Source organism: Triticum dicoccoides, chromosome 1A, assembly GCF_002162155.2.
Source record: "Triticum dicoccoides isolate Atlit2015 ecotype Zavitan chromosome 1A, WEW_v2.0, whole genome shotgun sequence".
Lineage (NCBI taxonomy): Eukaryota > Viridiplantae > Streptophyta > Magnoliopsida > Poales > Poaceae > Triticum > Triticum dicoccoides.
This window is the reverse complement of record NC_041380.1, coordinates 51856271-51875294: the sequence shown is the minus strand read 5'-3', so window position 1 is coordinate 51875294 and position 19024 is coordinate 51856271. Positions and strand designations below refer to the sequence as shown.

General features: G+C 44.7%; 1 long non-coding RNA gene across 3 annotated transcripts; it reads right to left on the bottom strand.

The window, feature by feature from the left end:
• Positions 1-13721: 13721 nt before the first annotated feature.
• On the bottom strand, positions 13722-18915 carry LOC119362487. Of its 3 annotated transcripts, none has more exons than XR_005173433.1 (4): positions 16260-18915; positions 14584-16167; positions 14408-14496; positions 13722-14329 (listed from the first exon to the last, which is right to left on the bottom strand). It is a non-coding gene; the product is annotated as an uncharacterized LOC119362487 (long non-coding RNA). The 3 variants fall into 3 exon arrangements; XR_005173434.1 differs by having other exon boundaries at positions 13722-14496; positions 16260-16505; positions 16599-18915; XR_005173431.1 differs by having other exon boundaries at positions 13722-14496.
• Between the last annotated feature and the right edge of the window lie 109 nt (positions 18916-19024).

Sequence of the window (19024 nt, the reverse complement as noted above, 5' to 3'; positions counted from 1 at the left end):
ATAAGATGACCCTCGTGCTCCGGAAACCCAAGAGAAAAAGAGGCTAGGTGGAAAATGGTAAAACCAAGGTTGGGCATTGCTGGAAAAGCTTTAATCAAGGCAAACTATCAAGGGTTTCCCATTATCACCCAACCGCGCAAGGAACGCAAAATCCGGGAACATAACACCGATATGACGGAAACTAGGACGGCAAGAGTGGAACAAAATGCTAGGCGAGAGGCCGAACCTTCCACCCTTTACCGAGTATATAGATGCATTAAGATAACAAGATAATATAATGATATCCCGACAAGTAAATAGTGTTCCAACAAGGAACGGTCTCCAATCTTCACCTGCAACTAGCAACGCTATAAGAGGGGCTGAGCAAAGCGGTAACATAGCCAATCAACGGTTTGCTAGGACATGGTGGGTTAGAGGTTTGACATGGCAAATAGGGAGGCATGATAAGCAAGTGGTAGGCATCATAGCATAGGCATAGCAAAAGAGCGAGCATCTAGCAAAGCAAAGATAGTAGTGATTTCGAGGGTATGATCATCTTGCCTACAAAGTTGTCAGAGTTGACTGGATCCTCGAAAGCAAACTCAATGGGCTCCTCGTTAGCGAACTCGTCTCCTGGCTCTACCCAAACAAGACAAACAAGCAACAAGGACACAATCAACCACGTGCAAAGCTCAAACAACATGATGCAAACATGGTATGCTATGCGGGATGCGATATGTGATGCATATGCAAGACTTAACAAGGAATGAATGAACCTGGCCTCAACTTGGAAATCCAAGTGTTCCACTGGAAAGGTGAGATGAAATCGCTTGAAAACGATATAAAGAACGCCGGAATCGGAGTTACGGTTTGGAAATGGCAAGCAATTCAAATATGGCACCGGTCTGCGATATACAGCAAGTAGCCATCTAAATGCAACAAGATGAACATGCTACAGCACTCAAACATGGCAACAAAATACATGGTAGGGATCCATACATGATGCTTAACAAAATATGAACACTGAGCTACGGCCAATTCATCCATTAACAGGTTCAAATAAGCATGGCAAAAATGCATTTGGCAAACAGATTTCAGACTTAGTGAAATTAACACTTGTCTGGAATTTCAGATCAGATAGCACACTTTGGAGCATGAAAACTATATTCTACAGGACCTGAACATGGCAAAGTAAAGCATGGCATGGAGCTACTCAAAGAGCTTAACAAAAGTCCCTTAGTGACCTTGAGCCAAAAGGGATCAGAAAATATAATTGCAAGCATGTGAACATGGCAAAAACATAATCAGTTCTCAGACTTAGTGAAAAACTAGAGCATGCAAAAACAGATATCAAGTAGGCATGTTTACGAGCTCGATGCACTCACTACAGAGCAAGTCATGACAATCTAAGCATACACCCATCAAGAATACACATTATACAAGCTAGACATGGCAAGAACAATAATATAGCATGCACGGATCAATTACAACATCCTCGGCAAAATCGCTAACAAGCAGACAATCTGCCCAGATTCATGAAATAGCAAAAGTAGAGCTCAATTGACTCAAGCTAGGGTGCTCCATAGTTGCAAACAAAGACATGGATGGATAGAGCACTACAAGATTAACAAAACATCCTTACTGATCATCCTCAAAAGAGGCACGGATCACTAGGAAACAACATGAACATATGGCATATTGAGATAAACAGATCAAGGACTTAGTGGAAATGCTAAGTCCCTGAAATCAGTATTAATGAACGCACCACTTTGCAAGCTTGTGCTAGTCACCACACACATCAAAACAATACATGGGTTGCACCTCTGGATATATGGCAAAACATATAACAAAACACATGTACAGCTCAGGGGCATTTCATGCACACACTAATCATGGCAAAAATGACAAATGTCTAATTGGAGCAGCAGATCTGACAATTGTCTCAAATAGCATTCTTCCAACAACATTTCGGGCATCAAGATGAACTCAAATGAAAATGATGCAATGAGATGAAATGATGTGCTCTCTGAGACGAACATTTTGATATGCTATATGCCCAAAACGGAGTTACGGATGAGGAGATACAACATGATGAACATAGCGAAAAAAATAAAGGAGAGGGTTCGCTGGGATATAAGGATCTGAGATCTAGGGTTCGCTGGGTCCGCGAACCGAGGCGGCGGCGCACGCACTCCGACGAGGAAGGTGGTGGCCGGGGTCGGCGAGGGATGGCCGGATTGGGCCGGTCCCTGCCCGGATCCGGCCGGAGGGGCCGCCGGCGACGGCGGGGAGAGGCGGCGGAGGTGCGGCGGAGGCGAGGCAGGGGCGGCGAGGTGGCGATGTGGCAACGAAGAGCTTGCCACGGCGGAGCTTCCGCTGGCCGGCGACGAGTCGGCGGCGGCGGAGGACGGCGTCAGGCGGCGGAGCCGAAGGCGGGTGCGGGCGGCGCATCATCGGGCCGGGAGGGCCTCCCGCGGGCCCTACGGGCCGGTAAAGTGGGCGCGGGCGGCGGACAAACCGGAGAGCACCACGTGGCGGCGGCGGGCAGACCGGACACGTCCGTCGGCGGTGATTTTGTCCGGCAGCGGTGGATGCAAGGTGGATCTAGGGTTTCGGGGAAGGGGAAATGGGAATTTCGGAGGGGGTGTATTTATAGGCATAGAGGGAGCTAGGAGAGTCCAAATGAGGTGCGGTTTTCGGTCACGCGATCGTGATCGAACTCTCTAGATGATGGAGAGGGTTTTGGTGGGTTTTGGCCCAAATTGGAGGGGTGTTGGGCTGCAACACACACGAGGCCTTTTCGGTCCCTCGGTTAACCGTTGGAGCATCAAACGAAGTCCAAATGGTACGAAACTTGACAGGCGGTCTACCGTTAGTAAATCAAGGACACTTGGCAAGTCTCGGTCCAATCCGGAAATGTTTAATCCCCACACACGAAAGAAAGGTAGAAATGACCACCGGAGGAGAACGGAGCGCCGGAATGCAAAACGGACAACGGGGAAAAAGCTCGGATGCATGAGACGAACACGTGTGCAAATGCAATGCACATGATGACATGATATGAGATGCATGACAACGACAATAACACATGGAGACAAGAACCCGAACCCGAGAAAATAAAATAACTTAAGGCCGGAAATGACAAGAGTTGGAGTACATATTGGGTAAATCATATCCATGGTGTTACAACACTCCACCACTACGAGAGGATCTCGTCCCGAGATCTAAGACTGAAAGAACGTCGGGTACTCAGAACGGAGGTGATCCTCGCGTTCCCAGGTGGCTTCACGGTCGGAATGGTGTGACCACTTGACTTTGAGGAATTTGATTGACTTGTTGCGAGTCTTGCATTCAGTCTCTTCAAGAATAGCAACGGGGTGCTCATGATAAGAGAGATCTTCTTGGAGCTCAGTGTCCTCGAAGTTGACGGTGCGGTCAGGAGTCTTGAAGCACTTTCGAAGCTGAGAGACATGGAACACGTCATGCACATTTGCAAAGTTTGAAGGAAGCTCGAGTTGATAGGCGAGATCGCCTCTCTTGCTGACGATCTTGAAAGGTCCCACGTATCTAGGGGCAAGCTTCCCTTTGATACCGAAGCGGCGAGTACCTTTCATTAGAGAGACACGGAGGTAAACATGATCTCCGATCTCAAAAGCCAAATCATGGTGCTTACTATCATAGTAGCTCTTCTGGCGGGATTGGGCTGCTTTGAGGTTATCTCGAATGACTTTGCACATTTCCTCTGCCTTTGTGATTAAGTCATTTCCCAGAAGTTGACGTTCACCGGTTTCAGACCAGTTGAGACGGGTACGGCACTTCCTGCCATACAGAATTTCGAATGGGGCCTTGCCCGAACTTGCTTGAAAACTGTTGTTGTAGGAGAATTCAGCATAAGGAAGACAATCCTCGCACTTCATGCCGAAGGAGATCACACAAGCCCTGAGCATATCTTCAAGAATTTGGTTGACACGCTCGACTTGACCGCTAGATTGAGGATGGAAAGCTGTGCTGAAGCGGATGTTGGTGCCCATGGCCTTCTGAAAAGAATCCCAAAACTTGGAGGTAAAGATGCTACCACGGTCTGAAGAGATCACTTGTGGAATACCATGCAGAGAGACAATTCGAGAGGTATAGAGTTCCACCAATTGAGCTGCAGTGATAGACTCTTTGATAGGCAGAAAGTGAGCCACTTTAGTGAGTTTGTCGATGACAACGAATATAGCATCATTGCCACGTTTGGACTTTGGAAACCCAGTCACGAAGTCCATCTCAATGTGGTCAAACTTCCATTCTGGAATGGCAAGAGGTTGGAGGAGACCAGCTGGCCTTTGGTGTTCTGCCTTCACTCACTACTAGAAAAAGGGCTATAGATGGGATTGACACTAATGGCGCACCAGACAAGCGGTGCGCCATTAGTATATACTAATGGCGCACCACCTTATGATACGCCATTAAAGTTGAAACTACTAATGGCACACCTGGCCCAGGGTGCGCCATTAGTATCAAATTTTTTTTGAACTAGTGCGCCTGTCCAAACATACTAATGGCGCATCCAGACACAGTGCGCCATTACTAGTTGTAACTAGTAATGACGCACCTGTCGAAAAGTGCGCCACTAATGTTGTTTTTTTATTATATTTTTTAATCTTTTTTTTGCAAAACTACTAATGGCGCACTGTTCCGCCGTGCGCCAGTACTAGTTTTAATTAGTAATGGCGCACCAGTAAGAGATGCGCCATTGCTATCTATACGTATGGCGCACCCCTACCAGTGCGCCATTGCTATCACCCCTTATCCCCTCCCTCTTGTCACGTTCTCTCCCACCCACCTCCCTCGACTTTGATTTAGATCAGGAAGCCCCGGCCGCCCGCCTCTTCCTCTCCCTCCTGACCACGGCGAGCTCCCTTCCCCCTCCCTCAGACCAGATCCAGGGCATGGAGCCGTGGTGAGCTCCTTCCCCAATCCTCCTCACCGGATCCAAAGGAGAGCAGGTGACCACGTCCTCCGGCGACGGCGTTGCTCCGGGGTGTGGAGGCCGCCGAGCTGCAGGAGGAGGAGCTCCCCGCCACCCCAAGGCCCTAGATCCAGCCGCCACGGACAAGGAGCCCGCGGCCATGGCGACCTAGCAGGCACCACAGGAGGAGGCCGGCCATGGCGACACCGGATCTGGCAGCCACGGTCGCCAGAGTCGTCGACCTGGCTGGGCCGTGACAGAGGTCGCCTCGGTCCTCACCATCGGGAGAGGAAGGCCTATGTTTCTGCTGCTCCGCTCTTCCCCTGCTCCTCCTCAAGGTCATCTTCTCATCTTCGATTTTGATTCCCTCCTCTCCCCTTGCCATCCTCTACCTGCTCTTCTTCCCTTCCCTTCTCTTATCTAATGGTCCTCCCGTTCCTCACGCAGGCAGGCAGGCAGGAGCACGCCTCACACACACCCAACATCCGTCGAGCAAGAGAAGCGCTTCTCTTCTGCTGGCCACGAGTTTGGCCAACACAAGGCACCTCTGCCTGCTCCGGTGCGCCGCACCTTCATCCCTCGGTTCCGCTGCCATGTGAGGTGAGCCGCACCTCCTCCTCTGCTCCCTTAGCCCACGGCCATTGAGCCGTGAAAATATCAGTGCTTTATGTGTGCCCATGCCAAACTTAATTTGTTACACAAGAGTTGGAGCTGCTGTTAAACAAAGGATGGATTGGATACACGAACTCTACTGCTGGCACCAGGGCTATTTAATTTGTTACCTATTCTATAGATGCAACTCTGCACTTGTTTGCATCAGCCACCGTACTATTGTATTCTTTATACCCACCCAATATTTCTTAGTCTGCTTCATTCAACACATGTATGTACAGTGGTCTCCTCTACTATGCTGTACAATTATCGTGTGGGTCAGAAATGTTACAAAATGAAGCTCTGTTTGTTTGACAGGAAATCTTTCATTTTCTGTCAACACTTATTTTTCTATAATATATTGCATACATGAAACCTTGTCCGTTCCACCCAGCCGCACGTAGCCTCTTTCGGTCGTGACGCTATAAAAACTTTCCTTTATGTATGTTTACCTTTCTTTCTACTATGGATGCTAGTCCTTCTCTTACTTATGCAAGGAACAAAAATACCATCCAGACCCTAATCAACAGTCCTAGGGTGTAAATAAGCTTGCATCTTTTCAAACGAATAAGTATACATCAAACTTTTATTGTGTTATTATGCTGCCCATCGAGCCCTGCCATGGGCTATGCCGGCCATCGACCCCATGGTGATGTTTCGAACCTGTGATGGTGCTCTTCTAGTTCCAGCCGCCACAGTGTTTTTTTCTCTTATTATACGTCTTTGCTGCTTAAGCCCCTTTTCCTACTCCATGATACTGCAGTAGAAGTGCTTTGTAATGAGCGGTCCATGTTCTTTTTGTCTGATAGGACCGCCTCTGCTTGTGAGAATTTTTAACTTGTGCCAAATGCAATAAATAAATAAATGCTTGTGTAATGTCTGTTGCTGCTGTGTATGGTAGAATTTTAAGCATGCAATTGTTTTCTACTCCCTCCATTCCATAGTTCTCTTCATGGTTTTAGTTAAAAAACCACGACTGGAATTATGGAACGGGGGGAGTAGCACTTTGATAGAATAGGTTCTATCATTTCCTCGGAATCAATCTTCTTTATGCTACTATTTCGGTTTCCTCAAATAGCCAGGTGCTCGTATGAGATGCCCAACATCACCAGCGACTCCCTAGCCACCGGCCAAGCAGCTCTGCCTGCCTGTTCCGAAACGGTTGGCCATGAGGGGCTAGCGAGAAGAACCCTAGCAGATCTGCTTCAATTAGGACTTAGGACTTGATAATAACTTCAGCCAATCTGCTTCATTAGTTACGAATGGTTTCATTAGATAATAATGAGTAAGTGAAGAAGTTGAATGGAAATAGTCGATATTTGCATTGTGGCTGTTGGCTTAGAAGGTGATCCGAAGTTTAGTTGGTTGTCGAAGAAGAATAATTCATAAATCAAATGTGCAAAATTAATCCAGTCATCTCAGTTTCAGGTTCATAGAGAAGATACTGATTTCTATATATGATTTAGCCAATTGAAATTCACACTGCACTGTGCCTGTCTCACTGAAGTTGTTAGTTACTTGGTCTGAAAAAATGACAGTATTGACATGTTATAAATAGTTTGTTTGTGTTTCTGTTTATTTTGTTACATTTTGCAGGGATAAAGTGAAGAAAAAGAAGAAAAGATTACTAGAAGATTAGCTTTAGGATTTTTTTTATTTCCTTGCAATTTTCCTTTTATTGGAAACTTGTAAAGACATTGTAATATTCTTACTATAATAAAAATTATGATTCTATTTCATTTTTTGTTTTTAAATTATTTTTCCTTATAGGTTTTTTTCTGTAAATTTAGATTTTTTTTGTTTTCCAAATACATTAGTGGTGGCGCATTTAAGCCCTTATTAGTGGCGCACCTTCCTTTATTACTAGTGGCGCACCTATAAGGTTATTAGTGGCGCACCTGGAGGGAATACCAGTGGAGCACCGAATGGTATACTAATGGCGCACCACACGGTGCGCCATTAGTATCTGGTATACTAATGGCGCACCTGTGGCCTATACTAATGGCGCACCAGTGGTGCGCCATTAGTAAAAATTACTAATGGCGTGCTAGTAATGGCGCACCAGTGATGCGCCATTAGTAAGAAAAACTGGTGCGCCATTAGTAGGCCTTTTTCTAGTAGTGACTCTTCTGCAGACATCACATTCATTCACGAACTGAGCAATCTCGCGCTTCATTCGAGTCCACCAATAAGCCTGCTTGAGGTCCTGATACATCTTCGTGCTCCCAGGGTGGATGGAGAGGAAAGAATTGTGAGCCTCGTTCATGATCACTTTACAATGGTCACCTTTGGGCACAACAATACGATCCTCGAAGAAGAGAGTGTCTTTGTCATCAAGGTGGTAGCACTTGTACTTGGGTTGACTCTTGGCAATCCCAGTCTTCACCTTTTTCACCATAGCATCAAGAAGCTGAGCTTGGCGAATCTGGTCTTCCAAGGTAGGAGAGACTTGAAGGTTGGCGAGGAAATCTTGAGGAACAACTTGCAGATTAAGTTTGCGGAAAGCTTCACAAAGCTCGGGTTGATAAGGCTTGAGAATCAGGCTGTTGCAATAAGCTTTTCTGCTCAATACGTCAGCAATCACATTGGCCTTGCCTAGAGTATACTCGATACTCGGATTATACTCTTGAATCATTTCGACGCATCGAGTCTGCCTGAGGTTGAGATTAGGCTGAGTGAAGATGTACTTGAGACTCTTGTGGTCAGTGAAGATGTCCACTTTTCTTCCCAATAAGAGATGTCTCCAAGTCAAAAGAGCATGCACAACTGCCGCCAACTCAAGGTCATGAGTGGGGTAATTTTTCTCGTTGGGCTTCAACTGGCGAGAGGTATAAGCCACAACTTTCTTCTCTTGCATCAACACTGCGCCGAGACCTTGGAGAGAGGCATCGCAAAAGACCTCGTACGGTTTGGATTCATCAGGAGGAGTCAGAACTGGAGCAGTGACCAATTTCTCTTTCAAGGTGTTGAAAGCAATGTCACACTCCGGAGACCAAACGTACTTGACGTGCTTCTAGAGAAGATTTGAGAGAGGCTTCGCGATCTTAGAAAAGTTTTCAACGAATCTTCGACAGTAGCTTGCGAGACCGAGGAAGCTACGGAGTTGCTTCACGTTCTGAGGTGGTTCCCAATTCACAATTACAGACACCTTCTCAGGATTCACCGCAATGCCCTTGGCAGAGATGATATGCCCAAGATAAAGAACCTCATCGAGCCAAAATTCGCACTTGGAGAACTTGGCGTAGAACTTGTGTTCTCTGAGCTTATCGAGCACCAAACGCAAGTGCTTGGCATGATCTTCCTTGTTCTTCGAAAAGACCAGAATATCGTCGAGATAGACCAAAAGAAAGTCATTGGTGTAGGCGTTGAAGATGAAGTTCATCATGCGAGAGAAAGTCGGAGGAGCGTTGACGAGGCCAAAAGACATGACAGTGTATTCATATGAACCAAAGCTTGTCCTGAACGCCGTCTTGGGAATATCTTGCTCGCGGATTCGAATCTGATGATAACCCATATGGAGATCAAGCTTGGAGAATACTTGGACACCTTTGAGTTGTTCGAACAACTCGTTGATGTTGGGAAGTGGGTATTTGTTCTTGATGGTCTTCTTATTCAATGGACGGTAATCAACACAAAATCGGTCCGTTCCATCCTTCTTCTTCACAAAAAGAACACCACAACCCCATGGAGAAGAACTAGGTCGGATGAGACCCATTCTCTCTTGAATATCAAGTTGCTTCTTCAGCTCTTTCAACTCTTCAGGTCCGAGCTTGTAAGGACGCTTGTAAACCGGTTCCGTGCCAGGCTCAAGATCGATGACGAATTCAACTGGCCGGTGCAGAGGCATTCCTGGAAGCTCTTCTGGAAAAACGTCTTGATATTCACAAACAACTGGGATTTGCGAGATAGCATCCAGTTCACCCTTCTCATTGAGAGAAAACTGACGGATGGTATCATCACGAGCGGCAAAGACAATTACATCCTCAAACGGATGAGTCAATTGAATCTGCCTGGCGGCACAATCAAGATGCGCCTTGTGCTTAGAAAGCCAATCCATCCCAAGAATAAGATCAATATCCAAGTTGCCAAGAACCACCGGAGAAGAAAGAAACTTGTAGTCGCCCAATGTGATAGTAACATCCGGGACCATAGCGCTTGCATTCATGAATTTACCCGGAGAAACAACAGATAACTGACTAGGCAAATCTTGTAAAGGCAACTCATGCTTAGAAACGAATGGTCTCGAGATGAAACAATGCGATGCACCAGTGTCAAAAAGAACTTTAGCAGGAATATCGTTAACAGGAAGGTTACCCATGATGACATCTGACGAGTCCTCTGCCTGAGCTGCATTCAACAAGTTGACCTTTGCAGACTTGGGGTTATGCTTGACCACAGCTGTACTTGCCGATCTCACAGGAGGAGGAGGAGGGAGGCGCCTCAGATTTAAGCACTTGTTGGCATAGTGACCCTTCTGTTGGCACTTGTTGCACGTGACCTCTGAAAGTGGACGGTGATACGGAGCACTCGATCTTGGAGCTTGAGACGAAGTCTTGTTCTGAAAGCCAGGGTTGGGTGGGTGGGAAGATCCACTGCCACCTTTGCTCTTCTGCTGATACGGCTGACGGAACGGAGGAGGAGGAAGCCAATACTTCTGCTGCTTGGCCACTTGAGTAGAGGAAGAAGGAGTAGCATCTCTGACTCGCTTCTTGGAAGCATCACACCTCAGTTGAGCGGCCTCTTGCTTCAATGCCATGTTGTAGAACTCATCGTACCTCAAGGGCTCAAAGAGAACAAGAGCTAGCTGGATTTCTTCTCTGAGACCACCCCTGAACTGGTATATCATGCTCTTCTCGTTAGGGACGTCCTGCTTAGCAAAGCGGGCGAGCTTCTGAAACAACTTGTTGTAGTCATAGACAGACAAAGAGCCTTGTTTCAGGTTGCGGAATTCCTCACGCTTGCTTTCAACCACGCTCTGAGGAATATGATGAGCTTTGAAGTCTTGACGAAATTCATCCCAGGTAATCACACGGCCTCCTCTGAAATCCTTGTACTGCTGGAACCATTCTGCAACTTGGTCTTTGAGTTGGAAGGAAGCGAACTTGACGAAGCCTTAGGCCTGACGTTACTGCACTCGAAATGCTTGCACAGATCCACAAGCCAATCATCAGCATCAGTTGCCTCAACACAATTGCTGAAAGTCTTTGGCCCGTTAGCAAGGAACTGGTTGAGTGTAGCAAAGTGATTCTGATTGTTGCCTTGGTTGCCTTGGTTCGCTTGATTGCGCTCTTGAAGAATTTGCATGATCAACTGTGTGTTTGCATTGGTTGCGGCCATCACAGCTTGCCATGCCTCCGGAGGAGGTGGAGGTGGTGGCGGATCCTGATTCTGATTCTGATTGGTGCTCTTAGCGGGAGCCATCCTGAAGATGGTAACAACCGTTAGCACATTGACAGATAAAATGAAGCTGAATCCAACGGGTTGAAATTGCAACATATAGTCTTCACATTCGAACATAAGAACAAATGCATTCCACTTGAAATGGTCACATATCCATAAATTGAGAAGCCACTTAGAATTTAGGTAGAGGAATAAATCAACAAGGTACGGATCAAGAACGGATACTCGGTAAGAAATCCCAATCTCAAACCAAATATCCGTGGAAGAAAAATTAGATCTACAAGAATTCCCACCTATGAAACTCCCGAACCTTTCCAGGTATGCAATCAGGTGTTGGGGATACAGGGGAAGCATAATATCTCACCCAAATCTAGCAAATCCTACATCCAGCTGTATCCATCCTTCAACACATAACCGAGAAAAACTTCGGAAACCATCTACCTCAACCTTCGAAAAGCATCTGTTATACAAGTTATGGCGATACTCCCGAACTCCCGCCCCAGTACTGGGTGGCGTCGAGATTATCTCACCAACGAACTGCATAAAAGAGATTTTCGATGTCGGCGTACTAAACTCAGATATCCCAGAACTGCAACGATAAAATTGTGACGACAACACCTCGGAGCTCAACTCCCCGGAACACTGCCACAACCCCTAAAGACAGGAGGCACCAAGAACAATGTTCTCGTCACAAAACCATCGGAACGATTCCAAGATACCCGCGTGATTCTAAATTTTTTTTAGTGAAATTTGAGAAGAGAAGAGTCAAAACTCTACGTCAGGATGCCTTACCAGAGCGATGAGGAGACTGGGGAGTAAAAAGAATTCCTAAACTCTCCGATATATAATTCCTAAATGACTCAAAATAATTTTTCTAGACTCAACAACGGCTGCTAAAAACGATCAAGCAATGGGGGCTCCTAAGGTCGGGGAAGGCTCTGATTACCAACTTGTAATGCCCTCGATGCGGCTATATCTCCTACATGTCGAGGCACGACTTAGAGGCATAACCGCATTGAAAATAATGTCGCAAGTTAGGCAATCTTCACAACATCCCATGTAATATATAAATAATAAAAGGGGAGATACATAGTTGGCTTACACTCGCCACGTCAATCAAAGTACATAAATAGCATTACATCAACCAAACACTCATGGCCCGACTATGACGCCAAAATAAAAGATAAACCCAACATGCGGCACGGTCCCGATCGCCCCAACTGGGCACTACTACTGATCATCAGGGAAAGACACATAGTAACGGTGTGAGTCATCGTCGAACTCCCACTTGAGCTCAAGCGTGTCATCTGGAACGGAGTCATCAGGCCCTGCAGGCAAGATAGTGCACATTTAGAGAATTCCATGTGCGGAGGAGCTTGCTCAATTCTTGGCAAAGGGAAGTTAAAGATTCTCGACATAGACTTTAGCCCGTCTTGATCTATTTCTGTTGGCTGCATGAGAAATACCACATTTTGTTTCTACATTGGCTTTTGATAATTTCTTTCTTGATTTTTCAAATAAAAATTCGTTACATGTAGTTTGCTGCTGGTATAACCATGCAAACATGGTGATGTATGCCATTTGTACTTCTTGGTCCTAAGAGTTATTGTCGATACAAACCTTTTGGAAATTATAGTATTATTCGTAGGCTGTGGCAGAACACACTGAAATCGATTCTGCCTTACAATATCATGCCGATACCACTATGTATTGCTTCTATAACAATTGAATGTTTCTTCTTCATTTTGTTAAATCTGGATTTTTACTAACTTAGCATTACCAGCTTTATCAAAACGTTGGGACCGGCACCCTTACGCCAGGGCGCGATCCCAATCTAGTAAAGGTTATTAGGGGAGGATTTGGAGTCGTTGTACTCCATCCGTCCTTTGAAGAGTGTACTTCCAACTCCGTTGAAAAGTCAAACATTTTCATGTTTGATCGTATTTATACAATATAATACATCAACATTTATGCCATGAAGTTAGTAGCATTCGATTCAAATAAAATATATCTGCATCATATACCTATTTGGTTTTCCAATTATTTATATATTTTTACACAAACTCGGTTAAATTTTAAGATAGTATGACCCTTCAATAAAATTGAAAGTATACTTTTTAAAGGCCGAAGAGAGTATGTGTTCTTTTCTGGTAGTGTGGTGCTTCTTTTCTTGGGTCTATTGCATCATGGCGCCGTGGTTTGCAAGCTAAACTTGCGGTTAGTTGGAAGAGCTTAGGGTAAGTGCAAGTGTCGTGCATGCACATGTTTTTGCTTTGTGAAGGAGAGAAGAGGAAATAGGATGCACGTGTCGCGATTTCGAGACCAGCTGGTACGGTTGGGGTAAGTCTCCTCGTGAGCTTTATCAGACAGATTTTCCGCAACTTCACCACGCGCATCTAGCCCTAAAACCACACCGTGTCTCTTTATGGGCACTAGTGGTTGGGGCGCCACCTGGTGGCGCCGCTTGAGGCGTGATGGTGCGGTGCCTCATTTGTTGCTGCCCATTCAGCTTGCTTGTTTGTTCCATATTGTGACATGAACATTTCTAGGAGGCTTAGCAGATAAATATGCTAGTTACATGCATCAGTGAGTTACATGGATAGGTCTCCAAAAATAATCAAATTATATGAGCTGATGTTCATAACTGATTGATATTTGTTAGGAAAGGAAGCATCTCGTACTTAGTGCACATGAGGACACTAGGCATGTGTTGCAACAGAGAAATTGCAAGTTCAGATAAACTTAAACTGAATATATAGATAATGAGGACCACCCATTACAGTTGGTCCAAAGGTAGTGTAGCACATTTGCTTGTATTTATAGCACAGGAAAGAAGACATACGGAGATACAACCAGATGGCATGGAAAATGCATTACAGACAACTCTTATTACTGTCACCGCTCTCCACTACCCCGCACTGAGCCGACGCTCGCCTTCATCATCGTCGGTTCGGCATCGTAGTGTACTCCTTGACAAAGACCACACCCTCTCACGGGGCAGATTACATAAATTTTTTTGCCTTGGCTAGCAACTAACTAAAGCATTTGGGAGACTGATCTTCTTAAGGAATGACATGCAAGTGAGTTTGGTCATCTAACAAATATCATTTCTTTAAGTAGAAAACCACAATCTTATAGTGAATTTATAAATTAAGTAAAGAACTTCACAACAATAAACAACTAACAACATTGCCATTTAGGCTTGTAAGGCCACAAGATTCAAATACAGGCTCGATTATTACCTGCAAAATGTTAAGAAGAGATCTGATAACATTGTGGTTCTTCAGGATATCAATGCTTTGGCCCGCCTGTCGAATTATTTCAGCCCATTTTTTTCAAATCAAACTGATCACAAGATAACCTTGTAAAGACTATCCTTAAGAGAAATGATAAAGAAGGTAAAAATGCATGCTAGAAGGGAACCTGATTAGGAAGGCTCATCAATCTCTTCAGGTATTCGTCCCTCTTAGACTCTTGGTATTATCAGATTCAACTTCAATTATATGACCCACCTGAACAGTGAGCACGAAGGCACAAATGATATCAGATTCAGCTTGAATCATGTGGCCGTCCTGAGCGACTCGATTTATTCAACATACCGATTCACAAAGCGTATGAATCTGGTGTGGCCCAAGATCAAGAATTGTCGTAGCAAGGATGACATCAGTTCAGAAACATGGGAAAGCTTCTGCGATGCCTCTAGGGTGAGCACAACAAGCCACAAATACTACCAAAATTAACTAACTTCTATGTGTTCCACAGTTCAAAATTACAGGAATATGTTCAATCCATTACAAAATTATACAGACTAAAAATACAAGTCTCATCACAAATAATACATGATTACACATGGATAGGACCAATCATTTAATCTAACAGCTATCACTGGAAACATATAATTACAGAATTTGTCCAGAATACATACCCTCTTGTCAAAGAAAAGATTACATACAGTTGAAATAAAATCTGGCATACAAGCCTGCAAGAAATCCATCAATATGTAATACGAGTAACCTGAAAAACAAGATTGATACAAACACTTGTTCTCAACGAATGCAACTGAATCAGCTATGAAACTATATGAGTAATCTTTAAAATAGAATATGACCTCAAATAGTTGAGACCAACTTTCTTATATTGTATAGAAACTTCATAGGAAAACATTTTAAACAAAAATATTTAGGGTCAGTAGGCATCCATGCGGTAATAAACATAAAAAAATACGTATGTGCGGTCGTCTCGACCTTCCACGTAATTCAGCACAAAAGCATATAATCTATTTATCTACGTTAGATGACAAGAATAAGAAACAGATGGAACCATTTAATCAAGCAGCTATCACTGAAACATATAATTACAAAAGAAGTAACCAACCTAGTCCCTATTCGGAAAGGATTCATCTTCCTGGAAACACATAATATTTATGAGAGCACGCCACTATCACACAATCACCAGCTGATACATGCATGATAATATTTATGAGAAGCAAATCAATAGAAGTATGTCCAAACTGGGAAATAATGAAATATACTCTAGTATATTGTAAATGTAACTGACGTCCTTCTTTTTATAGTTACAAGTCAGTGGGAGATCTCTCCCACTGTCCTTTGCTCCTAAAAAAAACTCTATTGTAACAAAAGTACATTAAAACCACGGTCAATTTCACGGGTTGTGCAATTATTTTGGACCATTGGTAAGGCAATCAAAAGTGCACTTCTAATACAACAATTCCAACAACTCAATGCATCCAGCCACAAACATGGTATAATTTTTTTCCTAATGTTGTACTAATTACATATAACCATTGGGAGAAAGGAATCAAGAACCCAAAATAAATCTGAACAGGAGAGGTCTTCCATCTAGACATTGCAGCTGGCCACCCACTCGTACCTCTTAATCAATGAGCTACTGAAGCGAGCGTGGCAGAGTGCCATGGGAACCTAGCGACGACGAAAGAAACTAACGCATTGAGAGGGAACTACGATAGGAGAAAGGGATAAGGAGGGAAAGGCATTGGATGAGAAGGTCACCTGGCTTCCTCGCCGGCGAGGACATGATAATGTTCCAGTCTATGGAGAGCTTACCTTAGCTCGATGACCTTTATCCAAACAAAAACACCTTTTGCAATGGTCCCTAAGAGAACCATGGAAAGCAACTTTAATGGTCCATTGCTCATCTATCCACTATGATAAAAAAATCATGTATAAGAAAATAACAACTTAGCATAGGCATTACTGCTTGTATGGATAACTAAATGTTGAGGAAAAAGTGGTACCTATTCCTCTCTCAAATCTGTGTATACAATACTGTAGGCATGGCAATTAGAATAATTTTATGCTCTGAACTCCAGTTACCAATCCCCTTAACCCTTTTTTGTAGAGAGGAGTTCCAAATGGTTGGTATCCTGGATACTATGTCCATCTGAACTTCTGTGGTAAGACAATGATGTACAATTACAAAGTGGGTCTGAAAGTGAAGTAATCCTCCATTTGGATCATCTAGTAGTCTTGATCAGATTTACCTACAAGGGAGAGTCATCAGTAAGATAGGAGTTTCCAATAGGTATTAATACATAACCTATGATACCCCTGATTACTGGAAGGTTAGTACATACCTGGAAATTTGACTTCCGGTGTATGTTCAATTAACAGTACTGAAGAACTGAATACTCAAGAATATCCAATCACAATTCCGTAGTCGCAAAAACTGCAGCTATATGTGAACTCTATCTAAGACTGACATTAGAAATCTATGCCTCTCTATCAAGAATATCTAATCACCTGGTTTTTGAGTCGATGAGTCGACGAGTCGCTCAGGGGCGGCGACTCTAGACTAATCGTGACTAGTCTAGACTCATGGTCGACGAGTCGACATGCGACGAGTTGACGTGAGTTATGCAGTAGGCAGTAGGTACAATAAAATTACCATACAGAAGCACTATCCTGTATCATCCCTTTTCCTTTTGCTCTGATCTGCTCTAGACCTCTAGTGCTTCTGCTTGGTAGCTCAGGGGAGGAGCAGACCAGCAGCAGCAGCAACCATGGAAGGAGGGGAGGAGCAGACCACCAGCAGCAGCAACCAGAGGAGGGACGGAGCAGATATGCAGCAGCAACCAGGGGAGGAGGGGAGGAGCAGCAAGCCAGCAACCATGGGCGGTGGCGGTTGCCAAGGAAAGGGTTGGGTCAGGGGGGAGGGGGAACTGCTTCGATCTAGGTTTCCAGCAAGCAAGATTAGAGAAAAAAAATTGAGTCGTTCGACCCAGAAAACACGACGAGTCGTGACTAGTCGCTCGAGTCGCTCGACTCATACCATGAGTCGAGTCGCTAGGCTGAGTCGACCCTGCCAGTGTGACTCATCGACTAGTCGACGACTAGTCGAGCGACTCGAAAACAGAGAATCACCATTCTATAGTTGCAATCCCCATATTCTGTTTCCTTCCCTGCATTGATTTTTTTTATCAGAACAAGCTAGTGTCAATAAATTTAAGCTAGGCATGGTGATTTCTCAGGATCCAAATAACCAATATGAGAGATAGATGGCATGTGCTTCCTTTAGCTTTGTCAATTCAGAACATAGCCCCACTAAACATCTATTGGCTCCAGCGTTTTCCCTTCTTCCTCACCAGAACATGAAGAAGAAAGCACAAGCATCAATGATCACAAATATGGACATTATCTACAGTCCAACTTATTTGAAAGCCCAGTCTAGAGTTCTTGCTTGAAGAATTGAAGTTCTTCCTGATTGACAACTCAAGCATTTCTTGTACTAACCAAGAGCAGAACAATACAATTAACGTTCATTGTTACATCACTAGTCTTACAATTGAACAAATTGGAAGAAGAAGTTTATATAGAAATTTAATCAATAATCATGTACACTGGAGACCCTATCGCCATATCAACAACTTTAATTCAGTATAAATCGGTAAAAAACTTGATAGAACCAACCATTATATAAATGCTCTCATGTATCACCCGGCAAGTTTACTCTCTGCACTGTATCTTGGCTATTAGTTAATTATTAGTTCAGGTGATCAGTACCCAAGCGGACTAAAAAACAAGTGGGGTGGTGAACCCAAATTCAAGACTGGTGTATTATAGTGGTAGAGATATTGGTATACACAGAACACGACACTGCAATGATAAGTACTAATTCTGTAGTTTTGTTGCATAAAAAGAATTGAACAATCCGGTGATCCAAGTATATAGGTAGAGGTTCTATACATAACTTAAGGAATATATATAGCATAGTAACATATAGTGTATTTTTTCGAGTCACACATGTAACTGAAAATACAGGAGTAGGCAGATCTAATGAAGCTCTCCTCCAGCAGATTTTTCAATCGGTTGCCAAAAGAGTTTAGCCTCCGTGGCATGTGCTTGTGACGAGACAAAAGAAGGAACATGATGGAAGAAGAACAAACCTTACCACACGAACGGAGAAGAAGAGGCAACCCATCGCCGTCGACAGAAGGAAACCGCCGGCGACCGAGAGCGCGTCCTCCACGACGTGTGTTGCTCATCCGGGGCGCCTCCTTCTGGGTAGTGTTTTGGGCCTGCACCTCCGCCCCCACCCCTCCACCGGATTGGAGCACCGGCGCTTCGATCCCCATCATCGATCTTCCTGGGGTCGGTGAAGAGCCGGGGAATAGAAGGTCATGCTCGTCCCCGCTTGGCACTCCATGGAACCTCGCCAACACCGAGTTCCCTCCCGAGGATGAGCAGCGAGACGCAGACCCACGGCCGGCGGTCCCGGCCGCTGCCGTATAGCAGATCGAGTAGCACTTGTCGGAAACCTCCATGGATCCTGATTCGTGATTGAGAGGCAAAACAGGAGATTATGGGAGAGGGAAGATTTGCGGATGCTTGTAGAGGCCGTGAGAGAAGGGGAGGAGGTGTCAGCGCAGCATCGGGAGCGCGAGGTGGGGTCGCTTGAGGAGGCGTCCCTTTTCTTTTCTTTTTTTTTGAGGGTGAGGCGTCCCTTTTCTTCCTTTCTTCTCTCTCGCGTTTTTTCTCTCTATCGCCAACGATCGCCCCTTCT